Source organism: Pristis pectinata, chromosome 46 (assembly GCF_009764475.1).
Source record: "Pristis pectinata isolate sPriPec2 chromosome 46, sPriPec2.1.pri, whole genome shotgun sequence".
Lineage (NCBI taxonomy): Eukaryota > Metazoa > Chordata > Chondrichthyes > Rhinopristiformes > Pristidae > Pristis > Pristis pectinata.
This window is the reverse complement of record NC_067449.1, coordinates 1,227,193-1,239,215: the sequence shown is the minus strand read 5'-3', so window position 1 is coordinate 1,239,215 and position 12,023 is coordinate 1,227,193. Positions and strand designations below refer to the sequence as shown.

Genomic DNA, 12,023 nt, shown 5'->3' with positions numbered 1-12,023 from the left:
ATGTGTCCGATCGGTATGCAAGACAAGTTTTTCACTGTACCTCGGTACAAGTGACAATAATAAGCTAATACCCAGACCAATAAACTCCATTTGCCATTCCTTGGCCTGTTGTGTAGCTGAACAAGATTCCTCCCTTTAATTTTTGACAACCTTCTTCATGGCGCACTGCACCTCCGAATTTAGTGTCACCTGCAAACTTAACAACCATGCCTTGTACATTCTTATCCAGATTGTTGCTGTGGATTACAAGCAACTATGGGTGTAGCACTGAGCCCTGGGGAACACCACTAGTTATGGACTTTCAGTCCTAGTAACAACCTTCCACCATCATCCTCTGCTTTCTACTGTCAAGCCAATAGTGTATCCAATTATCCAATCCTCCCTGGATTCCATGTGATTGAACCTTCCAGAGCAGCCTGCCACATGCAACTTTACCAAAAGGCCTCACTGAAGTCCACATAAACCACGGCTACCACCCTGCCCCCTTCGACTTCCTTGCTCACATCATCAAAACCCTCAGACAAGTTCATGATGTGATCTCCCATGGGCAAAGTTGTGCTACCCATCCCAAATCAACCCCTGTCTTTCCAGATGTGTGTGCACCTTTTCCCTCAGAATGCTCTCCAGTTACTTGCCAACCACAGATGTGAGACATCCTGGTCTATAGTTCGACAGATTTTCCTTGCTGCCCTTCTTAAATAAAGGCACAACATTAACCACCGTCCCGTCTTCCAGCACCTCACCTGTGGCTAATGAAGACACAAATATCTCAGCCAGGTCTCCCACAAATTCTTCCCTTCACTCCCACAAATTCTTCCCTTGGCTTCTACTGCCTACAGTGTAGCAGTTAGCATAACACTATTACAGCACCGGTGACCCGGGTTCAATTCCGGCCACTGCCTGTAAGGAGTTTGTACATTCTCCCTGTGTCTCTGTGTGGGCTTACTCCGGGTGCTCCGGCTTCCTCCCACATTCCAAAGGCAGATGGATTAGGAAGTTGCATGCATGTTATGTTGGCGCCAGAAGCGTGGCGACACCTGTGGGCTGCCCCCAGAACACTCTATGCAAAAGATGCATTCCTCTGTGTGTTTCGATGTACATGTGACCAATAAAGAAACCTTCATCTTAAATCCTTAATCAGGCTCTGTGGAGATTTGTCGACTTTCATATCTCCAGACATCCAGCACCTCCTCGACTGCGATGCGGACTATCCCAAAGACCTCCCTGTTTACTGTCCCCAGTCCTTATTTCTTTCCCCATTGGTGAAAAATGGGAGAAGTATTCATTAAGGACTTTGCCTATCAACTGTGCAACTGTGGCTCCACACCAAATTGTCCCCTTTGGTCTTTGAGGAACCCTATCCCCTCTTCTGGTTGCCCTTTTCCCCTTAACATACATAAAATCTCTTTGAATTTTCCTTGATCTTCTCAACCAAAGCCATCTCATGCCCCCTTCTCACCTTCCTGATTTCCTTCCTGAGTTCACTCCTGCATGCCCAAGACTCCTCCAGGGATATCATTGATCCCAGCTTCCTGTACTCAACCCATGCCTTCTCCTTGTTCCCGGCCCAGATGAACACCACCCAACGTTTCACTATTTTGTTCTTGTTCTCTCTTGGACAAACTTTCTAAATAATTTTCCTTGAGTCACAAGGACGTTGCTGGGACTGGAGAGCTTGAGTGACAAAGAGGCAGAGGCTTATAAAATCATGAGAGACATCTATAAGGCAGACTGTCACATCCGTTTTCCTCAAGGGGAGCTTAAAATCAGAGGGCACAGGTTTGACATTAGAGGGGTAGGTTTTAAGGGGAGATGAGGGGCATGCTTTTCACAGAGGGTGGTGGGTAGATGGAACGAGGAAGTGATAGAGGTGGCTACAATTACATTTCAGAGGGATTTGGACAGGTGCATGCTCAGGAAGGGCACAGAGGGATCTGGGCCGGATGCAGGGAAGGCATGTTGCTTGCATGGATGAGATGGGACACAGGGCCTGTCTCCATGATGTGTAACACCTGGACTTACATAGGTAATTTCAACCGTCAAAACTGCAGCTCATCACTCATCATCGACTCTGTGTGTTTTAAAATACTAAACCTCACTGTACAGCGTAGAGTCTGGAGAAATACGTTCCCCAAAAGACCAGCATGTGTTGACAAAATACTCTTGAGCCAACAAAGAGACACAAGAGATTCTGCAGAAAATGGAATCTGGAGCAAGACACACACACACACACACGCACGCACGCACGCACGCACGCACGCACGCACGCACACGCACACGCACACACACACACACACACAAAGTGCTGGAGGAACTCAGCAGGTCAAGCAGCAGCCATGGAGGGAGATAAACCATTGACATTTCGGGTCGAGACCCTTTGTCACTCTCGACTTGAAACATCGACCGTTTATTTCCCTCCACAGATGCTGCCTGACCTTGCTGAGACACATTTGTGTTGAATCTTGAATCTCTTGAGATTTGCTCAGGTCACAACACACTCCATTAGTGTCACCGGGAGAGAGAAAGGGGTATTGGTATTGGTTTATTATTGTCAGCTGTACCGAGGTAAAGTGAAAAACCTGTCTTGCATACTGTTTGTACAGATCAATTCATTACACAGTGCAGTTACATTGAGTTAGTACAGAGTGCATTGAGGTAGTACAGGGTGCATTGAGGTGGTACAGAGTGCACTGAGGTAGTACAGAGTGTCTTGAGGTGGTACAGGGTGTATTGAGGTAGTACAGGGTGCATTGAGGTAGTACAGAGTGCACTGAGGTAGTACAGAGTGCATAGAGGTGGTACAGTGTGCATTGAGGTGGTACAGGGTGCATTGAGGTAGCACAGGGTGCATTGAGGTAGTACAGAGTGCACTGAGGTAGTACAGAGTGCATTGAGGTGGTACAGTGTGCATTGAGGTGGTGCAGAGTGCATTGAGGTGGTACGGGGTGCACTGAGGTAGTACAGGGTGCACTGAGGTAGTACAGGGTGCATTAAGGTATTACAACATGCATTGAGGTATTACAGCATGCATTGAGGTAGTACAGAGTGCACTGAGGTAGTACAGAGTGCATTGAGGTAGTATAGAGTGCACTGAGGTAGTACAGAGTGCATTGAGGTAGTACAGGGTGCATTGAGGTAGTACAGAGTGCACTGAGGCAGTACAGAGTGCATTGAGGTGGTACAGGGTGCATTGAGGTAGTACAGGGGGCATTGAGGTAGTACAGAGTGCACTGAGGTAGTACAGAGTGCATTGAGGTGGCACAGTGTGCATTGAGGTAGTGCAGAGTGCATTGAGGTGGCACAGGGTGCACAGGTAGTACAGGATGCATTGAGGTATTACAACATGCATTGAGGTATTACAGCATGCATTGAGGTAGTACAGAGTGCACTGAGGTAGTGCAGAGTGCATTGAGGTAGTACAGGGTGCATTGAGGTAGTACAGGGTGCACTGAGGTAGTACAGAGTACATTGAGGTGGTACAGGGTGCATTGAGGTGGTACAGGGTGCATTGAGGTAGTACAGGGTGCATTGAGGTAGTACAGGGTGCATTGAGGTAGTACAAAGTGCACTGAGGTAGTACAGAGTACATTGAGGTAGTACAGGGTGCATTGAGGCAGTACAAAGTGCACTGAGGTAGTACAGAGTACATTGAGGTAGTACAGGGTGCATTGAGGTAGTATAGGGTGCATTGAGGTAGTACAGATAAAAACAATAGCAGTACAGAATAAAGTGTCAAAGCTACAGAGGAAGTGCAGTGCAATAAGGTGCAAGGTCCATCTCATCATTTAAGGAGTCCATCTCAATTTATAACATGAGAGAGAGTGGGGGGAGAGAGATAGGAGGAAGAGAAATGTGGCATGTGGGGAGAAGAGAGGGGACACGAGCGACTGCAGTTGCTGGAAACCTGGAGCAGGACGCAAAATACGGGAGGAGTTCAGCAGCATCAAATGGACAGTCGCTGTTTCGGGTCGAGACCCTTCACCTGGACTGGGAGGAAAGAAGGGAGATAGTCAGTATAAAAAGGTGGGGAGGTGGGAGCGATGGAGCAAGAGGTGGCAGGTTATGGGTGGATCCAGGCGAGGGGGGTGATGGGCGGCAGAGTGGGAATAATATTAGAAACTGGGAGACGTAGGTGGAAGTGACAAAGGGCAGAAGAAGCTGGAACCTGATTGGAGAGGACAGTGGTCCGTGGAATAATGAAGGAGGTGAGGGGGACAAATGGAAGGAGGAGTTTGTGGGAGATGGGCAGGAGAGGGGAAAGATGGGGCGCTGGTGGGATAAGGGGAAATGGGGACACAGGGGAGAGGTTACCTGAAATTAGAGAGATCAATGTACATCCGGTCAGGTTGAGAGGGGGAGGGAGAGGGGGAAGAGAAAGAGGGGGGAGTGAGGGGGAGAGAAAGCAGGAGAGTGGGAAAGAGGGAATGAGAGGGAGAGGGGGAAAGGGGGAGGGTGTGTGGGGGAGAGGGGGGAAGAGAAAAGGGGGCAAGAAAGGGAGATGGTAAAGAGAGAAGGGCAGAGAAAGAAAGGGTAGAGAAGAGGAGAGAGGGGGGAGAGGAAGGAAGGAAAAAGTGAGAGAGAGGGGGAGAGAGAGAGGGGAAGAGAGGGGAGAGAGAGGAGGGGGAGTAGGGGAGGGAGGGGAGGGGAGGGGTGTGAAAGGAATGAGAAAGGGAAAGCGGAGGGGAGAAGAGGAGAGAAAATGGGGAACATGGGGTAGAAAGGACGGGAGAAGAAAGGGGTGAGATGTGAGAGAGGGTAAAATGTGAGAGGGAGAAGGGGAGAGGGTAAAATGTGAGGGGGAAGGGAAGAGGGGAAAGTGTGAGGGAAGGGGAGTGGGAAAAGTGAGAGGGAGAAGGGGAACGGGGAAGGGGAGACGGGGAAAGGGAGCAGGGACGGGAAGACGGGGAAGGGGAGGGTGGAGCAGGGGTGAGGGGAGGGTGAGAGGGTAGGGAGGGAGATGGGGAGGGAGAGGGAAGAGATGATGGAGAGAGAAAGGGTGGAGGGCGGCTGGAAGGGGGAGGGGGAGGAGGGAATGAGAAAGTGGGGGAAGGGGAGAGAAAGAAGGGGTAGAAAGGAATGGGGAGGAGGGAAAAGCCAGTGAGGGGGGAGAGGGGGAAGGGGAGAGAGAAAGGGGAGAGAGGGGGGAAGGGAAGAGAGGGGGAAGGGGAGAGAGAGGGGAGAGGGGGAAGGGGAGAGAGAGAGGGGAGAGAGGGGGGAAGGGAAGAGAGGGGGAAGGGGAGAGAGAGGGGAGAGGGGGAAGGGAAGAAAGGGGGAAGGGGAGAGAGAAAGGGGAGAGAGGGGGAAGAGAAGGGAGGGAGGAGAGAGAGGGGAGAGAGGGGGGAAGGGAAGAGGGGGGGAAGGGGAGAGAGGGAGAGAGGGGGAAGGGAAGAGAGGGGGAAGGGGAGAGAGAAAGGGGAGAGAGGGGGAAGGGAAGAGAGGGGGAAGGGGAGAGAGAGGGGAGAGGGGGAAGGGAAGAAAGGGGGAAGGGGAGAGAGAAAGGGGAGAGAGGGGGAAGAGAAGGGAGGGAGGAGAGAGAGGGGAGAGAGGGGGGAAGAGAAGAGGGGGGGAAGGGGAGAGAGGGAGAGAGGGGGAAGGGAAGAGAGGGGGAAGGGGAGAGAGAAAGGGGAGAGAGGGGGAAGAGAAGAGAGGGAGGGGAGAGGGGGGAAGGGAAGAGAGGGGGAAGGGGAGAGAGAGGGGAGAGAGGGGGAAGGGGAGAGAGAAAGGGGAGAGAGGGGAAAGGGGAGAGGGGGAAGGGGAGAGAGAAGGGGTAAGGGGAGAGAGAGGGGAGAGGGGGGGAAGGGGAGGGGGAAGGGGAGAGGGGGAATGGGAGAGAAAGGGGAAGCGGAGAGAGGCAGAGGGGTGCAGGAGGCGAGGGGGAAAGATTGGCAGACAGAGAGGGAGAAGCAAAAGGACAGAGAGAGAAGGGGAGAAGGGGAGAGGGAGAAAGGGAGAGAGGAGGTGGAAGGAAGGCGGGAAGGGAGAGACAAGGAAGGGGACAGCGGAGAGTAAGAGGGGAGAGAATGGAGGAGAGGGGAGGGAAGAGCAGGGAAGGGAAATGGGGAGCTGGAGGGGAGGGGAGAGGGGGAGAGAAAGAGAGGAGAGAGAGGGGGGAGCGAGGAGGGGGAAGAGGGTGGACGGGGTGTGGGAAGAGCAGGGAGGGGGAGGGGTGGGTGGGTGTGTTAGAGGTGGCAAGAGTTGGGGAGAGGGGAAAGAGGTGAGAGGGAGAAAGGGAGTGGGAGGGGGAGAGGGGAATGAGACGGTGAGGGGAGAAGGGGGAGAGAAAGAGGGGAGCGAGGGAAAAGAATGAGAGAAGGGTAGGGGCAGGAGAGCAGGAGGGAGAACGAAATGATGACAGAGGGAGAGAGAGAAGGGGAGATGGAGGAAGGGAGAGGAGGGGGAAGGAAGGGAGGGAGAGACAAAAGGGGGAGAGGAAAGTGAGGGAGAGAAAGGGGAGAGAATGAGGGAGGGAGGAGAGGTCGGTGGAGGGAGAAGGGAAGGAATTGGGGAGAGAAAGGGGGAGCAGGGAGGCAGGGGGATGGGGATGGGATGCAGGGAGGGCTTGGGGAAGCGGTGGGTGGGGAGGTTAGGTGGCAAGAGTGGAGGGGTGAAGGGCTGAGGGTGGGGGAGAGGGAGGAGAAGGGGGAATGGGAAAGGAGGAGGGGAATGGGGTGAAAGGGAGGAGGAGGGCGATAGGGTGGGGGAGAGGAGGGAGGGGAGGGGGAGAGGGGAATGAGAAATAAGGGAATATGGCAGAAAGGAGGGGAGGGAAAGAGGGGAGAGGGGTAGAGGAGAGGGAGGAGAAGATGATTCTGAGAGAGGGGGAGAAAAAGAGGGGAGGGAATGAGGGAGCAGGGGAGGGAGGGGGGAGGGAAAAGGGGAAAGTGGGAGAGAAAGAGGGGATGGGGAGGGTGTGGGAGGGTGGGTCCGAGGGGCTGAGGGGGAAAGGGTTAGACGGTGAGAGTGGAGAGGGGAGGGTGAGGAGGAGGAGGAGAGGAGGAGAAGAGGGTGCAGAGGGGAGGCTGGGGGATGGGGAGTGGGGAGGTGGAGGGGTCGGAGGGAGGGTGGGGATGTGGGGAGCTGGGGGGAGAGGGTGGGGGGATGGCAAGAGGGGAAAGGGGAGAGAGGAATGAGGACGAGGAGGTGGAGGGGAGAATGGAGAGACAGGGGGAAGAGGGGGTAGAAAGGAAGGGAGAGAAAGAGGGGAGTGAAAGGGCTGAGAGGAAAGAGAGGGGAGAAAGGGAGAGGGAAGGAAGAGGGGGAAGATGGGGGGAGAGTGGGGAGAGAAAGAGGGGAGAGAATGGAGGAGGGAAACGGGGAGCAGGGAGGAAGGGGGCATGGGTGATGGGGAAGTGGTGGGGAGGGGTGGGGGTGTGGGGGCAAAGGGTTAGAGGGTGGCGAGGGGGAAGAGAGGGGTAGCAAAGGGGAGGAAAGGAGGGGGAGAGGAAGAGAGTAGGGGAGGGGGAGTGGGAGGGAATGAGAAAGAGGGGGAAGGGGAGGGGAGAGGGAAGGGGTAGAAGGAGAGGGGGAGAGGAGGAAGAAGAGAGAGCGGGAAGGGGATTGAGCGGGGGAAGAGAAAGAGGGGTAGGTGAGGGGAAAGAGGGAAAAGATGACAGAGAGGTGAGAGAAGGTGGGGAGGGGGAGGGGAGAGAGAGGGGGAAGAGAAGGAGGGGGAGTGGTGTGAGGGGAGAGGAAGAAGGGAAAGGCAGAGAGGCAACGCAAGAGAGAGAGGAGAGGGAGAAAGGGAGATGGGGAAAGAAGAGGGGGAGAGAAAGGGAGAGACAAAAGTGGGAGGGGTCGAGTACGAGGGAGGAGGGGGAGGAAGGAGGAGGGAGAGGGGAGGGTAACAAGAGGGGAGAGAAAGAGGGGAGAGAATGAGGGAGGAGTGGGGGTCGGAAGGAGAGGCAGGACAAGCAGGCAGGAGGGGAGGAGGGAAATGGGAGGAGGAGCGTGAACGGATGGAGGGGAGAAAGGGGGAGCAGGGAGTGGGAGGAGGGGGACGGGGAAAGTGTGGGGAGGCTCGGCAGAGGGATCAGGGTGAGGGGGTGAGGGGCAAGAGGGGGGAGAAAGGAGGAGGGGAAGGGCAGAGGGGGAGAAAAGGGGACGGACAATGATAGGGAGTGGGTGAGGGAGCGACGTGGGAGAGTCAATGGAGAGGGGAGAAGGGGGAGGGAGAAGGGGAGAGGGGCTGGGAAAGGGGGAAGAGGTCTGGGGGAGAGAGAGGAGAGAGTGTGGGGGTGGGGAGAAAGGGGGACAGGGAAGAAGAGGGGGTGGGTGGAGTCATGGAAGAGAAAAGCAGGGAGGGGAGAGAGAAGAGGGTAGACAGAGGGGAGAGAGGGAAGACAGGACAGTGGGAGAGAGCAGGGAGAAGGAGGCGGGTGAGGGGATGGGGTAGAGAGAGGATGAAATGGATGCCTGGGGAGGGCAGAAAAGGGGGTGGGAGAAAGAAGTTGGGAAGGGGTGAGGGAGGGAAAGGGGAGAGGGGGAGGAAGGGAGAGGAAGGGGAAAGAGGGACAGAGAAAGGGAAAGAGAGGAGAGGGAGAGAGTGGGGTGGAGAGAGAGAGTGGGGTGGAGGGGGAGAGTTGGGTTGAGGGGGAGAGTGGGGTGGAGGGCGAGAGTGGGGTGGAGGGGGGAGAGTGGAGTGGAGGGGAGAGTGGGGTGGAGGGGGGAGAGTGGGGTGGGGGACAGGGGTGGAGGGGGAAGAGACGAAGTAAAATGTGAGTGGGAGTGTCAGAGATGGGAGGTAGGCAGGAAGAGAGAGGGTGGGGAGAGAAGTGGTAGAGGAGGAAGGAGAGCGAGAGGAAGGGGAGAATGACAGGGAGAGGTTGTCAGTGAAGGTAGAGGAAGGGGGATAGAGTGTGAGGGAGGGAGGGGAGATAGGGAGGGAGGGGAGAGAGATGGCAGAGGGGCAGAGGTCAGATTGGGAGGGAGGCAAGGACTGGAGGGAAGAGGAGAGAGGGGAAGGAAGGGAGGGGAGATGAGAGAGGGCAGGGGAGTTGAGGGAGAAAGGAGGATGGATATGAGGGGAGGGGAGACCAGGGACAGGAGGGAGGGGAGGGAGGATGAAAGGGGGAGAGGCAAAGGGGAGACGGGGAGGCTCAGGGAGAGGGGTGAAGGAGGGGAAGGTAGAGGAGGAAGGGGGAGAGGGCTGGGGAGCAGGGAGCAAGAAGGGAGAGAGAGTGATAGGGAGGGGAGGGGAGTGGGGGTGGAGAGGGGGAGGGGAGAGGGCAAAGGAGAGGGAGGAGACGGTCTGGGATTGGGAGGGGGTGGGAGAGAGAGATCAGAGGGGGAGGGAGAGGATTGCCAGCAGGGGAGGGAATGGAGGGGGTGCTGAAGGGAGGGAGAGGAGGGTCAGAGGGAGGGGGGAGCAAGAGGAGAGGGAGAGGGTGATTGAGAGGGGTTGAGGGGGAGAGAGGGAAAGGGATGGAGTGTGAGGGAGAGGGACAGGGAGAGGGAGAAGCAGGGAGGGAAAGGGTGAGGGGACAGTGAGGGGAGGGAGAGGCAGAGGGGGAGAGGGAGGGAGGAGGGTGGGGGAGAAAGGGGCAAAGAGGAAGAGGGAGTGTGGGGAGAAGGCTGAGGAGGGAGAGGGAGGGGAGAGAGAGGGGAAGTGGAGGGAGAGAGGGAGTGAGGGAGTGAGGTGGGGAGAGGGAATCAGGGGAAGGGAGCTGAGAGGGGAGGAGGGAGGGGAGAGGAAGAGGTTGAGGGGAGAGGCAAACTGAGGGGGAGATAAGGGCATCAGAGAGGGAGGGAGGAGAGCGCGGGAGTGGAGGGGAGAGAGTGGGGAGGGAGACTGTGGGGTGGACATAGAGGGCTAGGGGAGAGGGGGAAGGAAGTGGTAGGAGTGGAGAGGGGCAAGCAAAGGCAGAGGGAGGGAGAGAGAGAGGGTAGGGAGTGGAGTGAGAGGACAAGAGAGGGAGGGAGGGGAGAGAGTGGGGGAGACAAAGAGGGGGAGGAAGAGGAGAGAGGGGAGGGGAGAGAAGTGGGAGTGGAGAGAGGGAGGGAGTGGAGGGGAGAAGTGGAGAGAGAGCAGGTGCAGAGAAAGGGGAGAATTGGAGAGAGGGGGAGGAGAGGAGAAACTGGCAGAGGGAGGGAAGAGAGTGTGGCAGAGGGAGGGGAGGGGGCAGGGAGGGGAGAGAGAGGGTTGAAGGTTGAAGGGAAAGAGAGGGGAGGGAGAGGTGATGTGGGGAGGGGGAGGGAGGGGAGAATGAGAGGGAGGGAGGTAAGAGGGAGGGGAGAAAGGGGGAGGGGACGGAGGGGAGGGAGGTGAGACAGGCTGATGGGGAGGGAGAGTGAGACAGGGAGGAGAGAGAGGGAAGGGGAGATAGTTGAGAGGGCAGAGAGAGGGGGAAGGGAGGGTAGGAGAGAGGGGAGGGGAGAGGGGAGGAGAAGAGAGTGGAGGGGGAGAGGGGAGAGGGGAGGGGTAGAGGAGAGAGGGGAGAGAGGGGAGGGGTTGGGGAGGGGGGAGAGAGGGGAGGGGAGAAGGGAGGGGGAGGGTGGGAATGAGGGGAGGGGGAATGGGAGGGGGAGAGAGGGGAGGGGAAAGAGGGGAGAGGGAAGGGAGAGGGGGCTGAGGCAGTGTTGACAGAGGTGGTGAGTGAGGGCAGAGGGGAGAGAGAGAGGGGGAGGAGAGGGTAGAGAGGAGACAGAGAGGGAGAGAGAGAGGAGAGAGGGAGAGAGAAGGGGGAGAGGGGAGAGAGGGGAGAAAGAGGGGAGAACGAGGGGGAGAGGACTGAGAGACACTGGTCAGTAGACAGCCTCTCAGTTCCCCTCTCTCAGGGGGAGATCTGTACACTGACCAGTGTCTCTCATTCCCAGTGTCTCAGGAGGATATCTCCACAATGAACAGTGTTCCTCAGTCATCTCCCTCTCAGTGAGATATTTTTACACTGTATGGTGTCTCCTGGTCCAACTCTCTCAGGGATGGTCTGTAAACTGATCAGTGTCTCTCAGTCCCTCTCTCAGGACAATACCTGTACACTGACCAGTATCTCTCAGTCCCTCTCCCTTAGAGGGACATCTGTACACTGATCAGTGTTTCTCAGTCCATATCTCTCAGGAGGAGATCTGTCTACTGACCAGTGTCTCTCAGTCCTCTCCCCCTGGAGGAGTAGAGAGAGGGAGGGGGAGGGAGAGAGAGGGAATAAGGGGATGGAGGGGGAAAGAGGGGATGGGATGGAGAGAATGAGCGAGAGAGGGGGAGTCGGGGGAGAGAGGTGGAGAGGGGGAGAAGGGAGAGAGGGTGAGCGGAGAGAGGGGGAGGGGAGAGACGTGGAGTGCAAGAGAACGTGTGAGGGTGGGGAGAGAGCAGGCAAGGTGAAGTGAGGGGCAGGGAAGAGGTGAGAGAAGCGAGAGAGGAGGGAGAGGAGGACAAGAGCGGGATGGGGGTGAGAGCGAGAGAGAGGTGTGGCAGAGAATGATTCAGAGAAAAGGCTCAAACTCAGATTTCAACCATTCCGGCGCTCCCTCCTTGCTCTCTCTCTCTCTCTCTCTCTCTCTCTCTCTCTCTCTCTCTCTCTCTCCCCCCCTCTCTCTTTCTCTCACTCTCTCTCTCTTTCTCTCTCCCCTGTCTTAAACCTTAGCTTAGGCCTCAGTGTTCTCCCGTACAGAAATCCGGGCCTGTCTGAGAGACGCTTTCCTCCCATTTCCCAAAAATCTGTCTGGGCTTGAACCCGGAGATACCCGGGGATGGTGGGCAAACTGACCTCTCTCTGACGAGGGCTGCTCAGCGAAACGCCAACGTGGCCAAGTTTACATCTTCGGCGAGGTACAACGAACGGCAGCTGAAACCTTCCCTGGCAGGATTATCCCGGAAAAACAGGCCTCCGTCACACCTCCACAAAAACAGGGAGTAATTTGAGAAGATCATTAACATGTTATTCAAGGGCAGGTCCCCACATGTTTATTGTGCATAAGGGTGTGTTAATTGACAAGGTGCCTCTCAGTCCCACTCTCACAGTGTAATCTGTTAAATGAATCTCTGTTAACTGTTAATCTGTTAACTAATGTCTCTCAGTCTGGTGCTCTCA

The 12,023-nt window shown here is 56.1% G+C and overlaps 1 protein-coding gene across 3 annotated transcripts in view; it reads right to left on the bottom strand.

The window, feature by feature from the left end:
* Nucleotides 1-11,821, bottom strand: part of LOC127566827 (lysophosphatidic acid receptor 5-like) — a 54,791-nt gene extending 42,970 nt beyond the window's left edge. For 2 of the 3 annotated variants that reach the window (XM_052009330.1, XM_052009329.1), the window contains exon 1: nt 11,700-11,778. The gene's annotated coding sequence lies outside the window, so the exon portion shown is untranslated. Of the gene's footprint in view, nt 1-11,699 lie in introns of all 3 variants that reach the window. The other variant, XM_052009328.1, reaches the window with a different exon arrangement.
* Nucleotides 11,822-12,023: the final 202 nt, after the last annotated feature.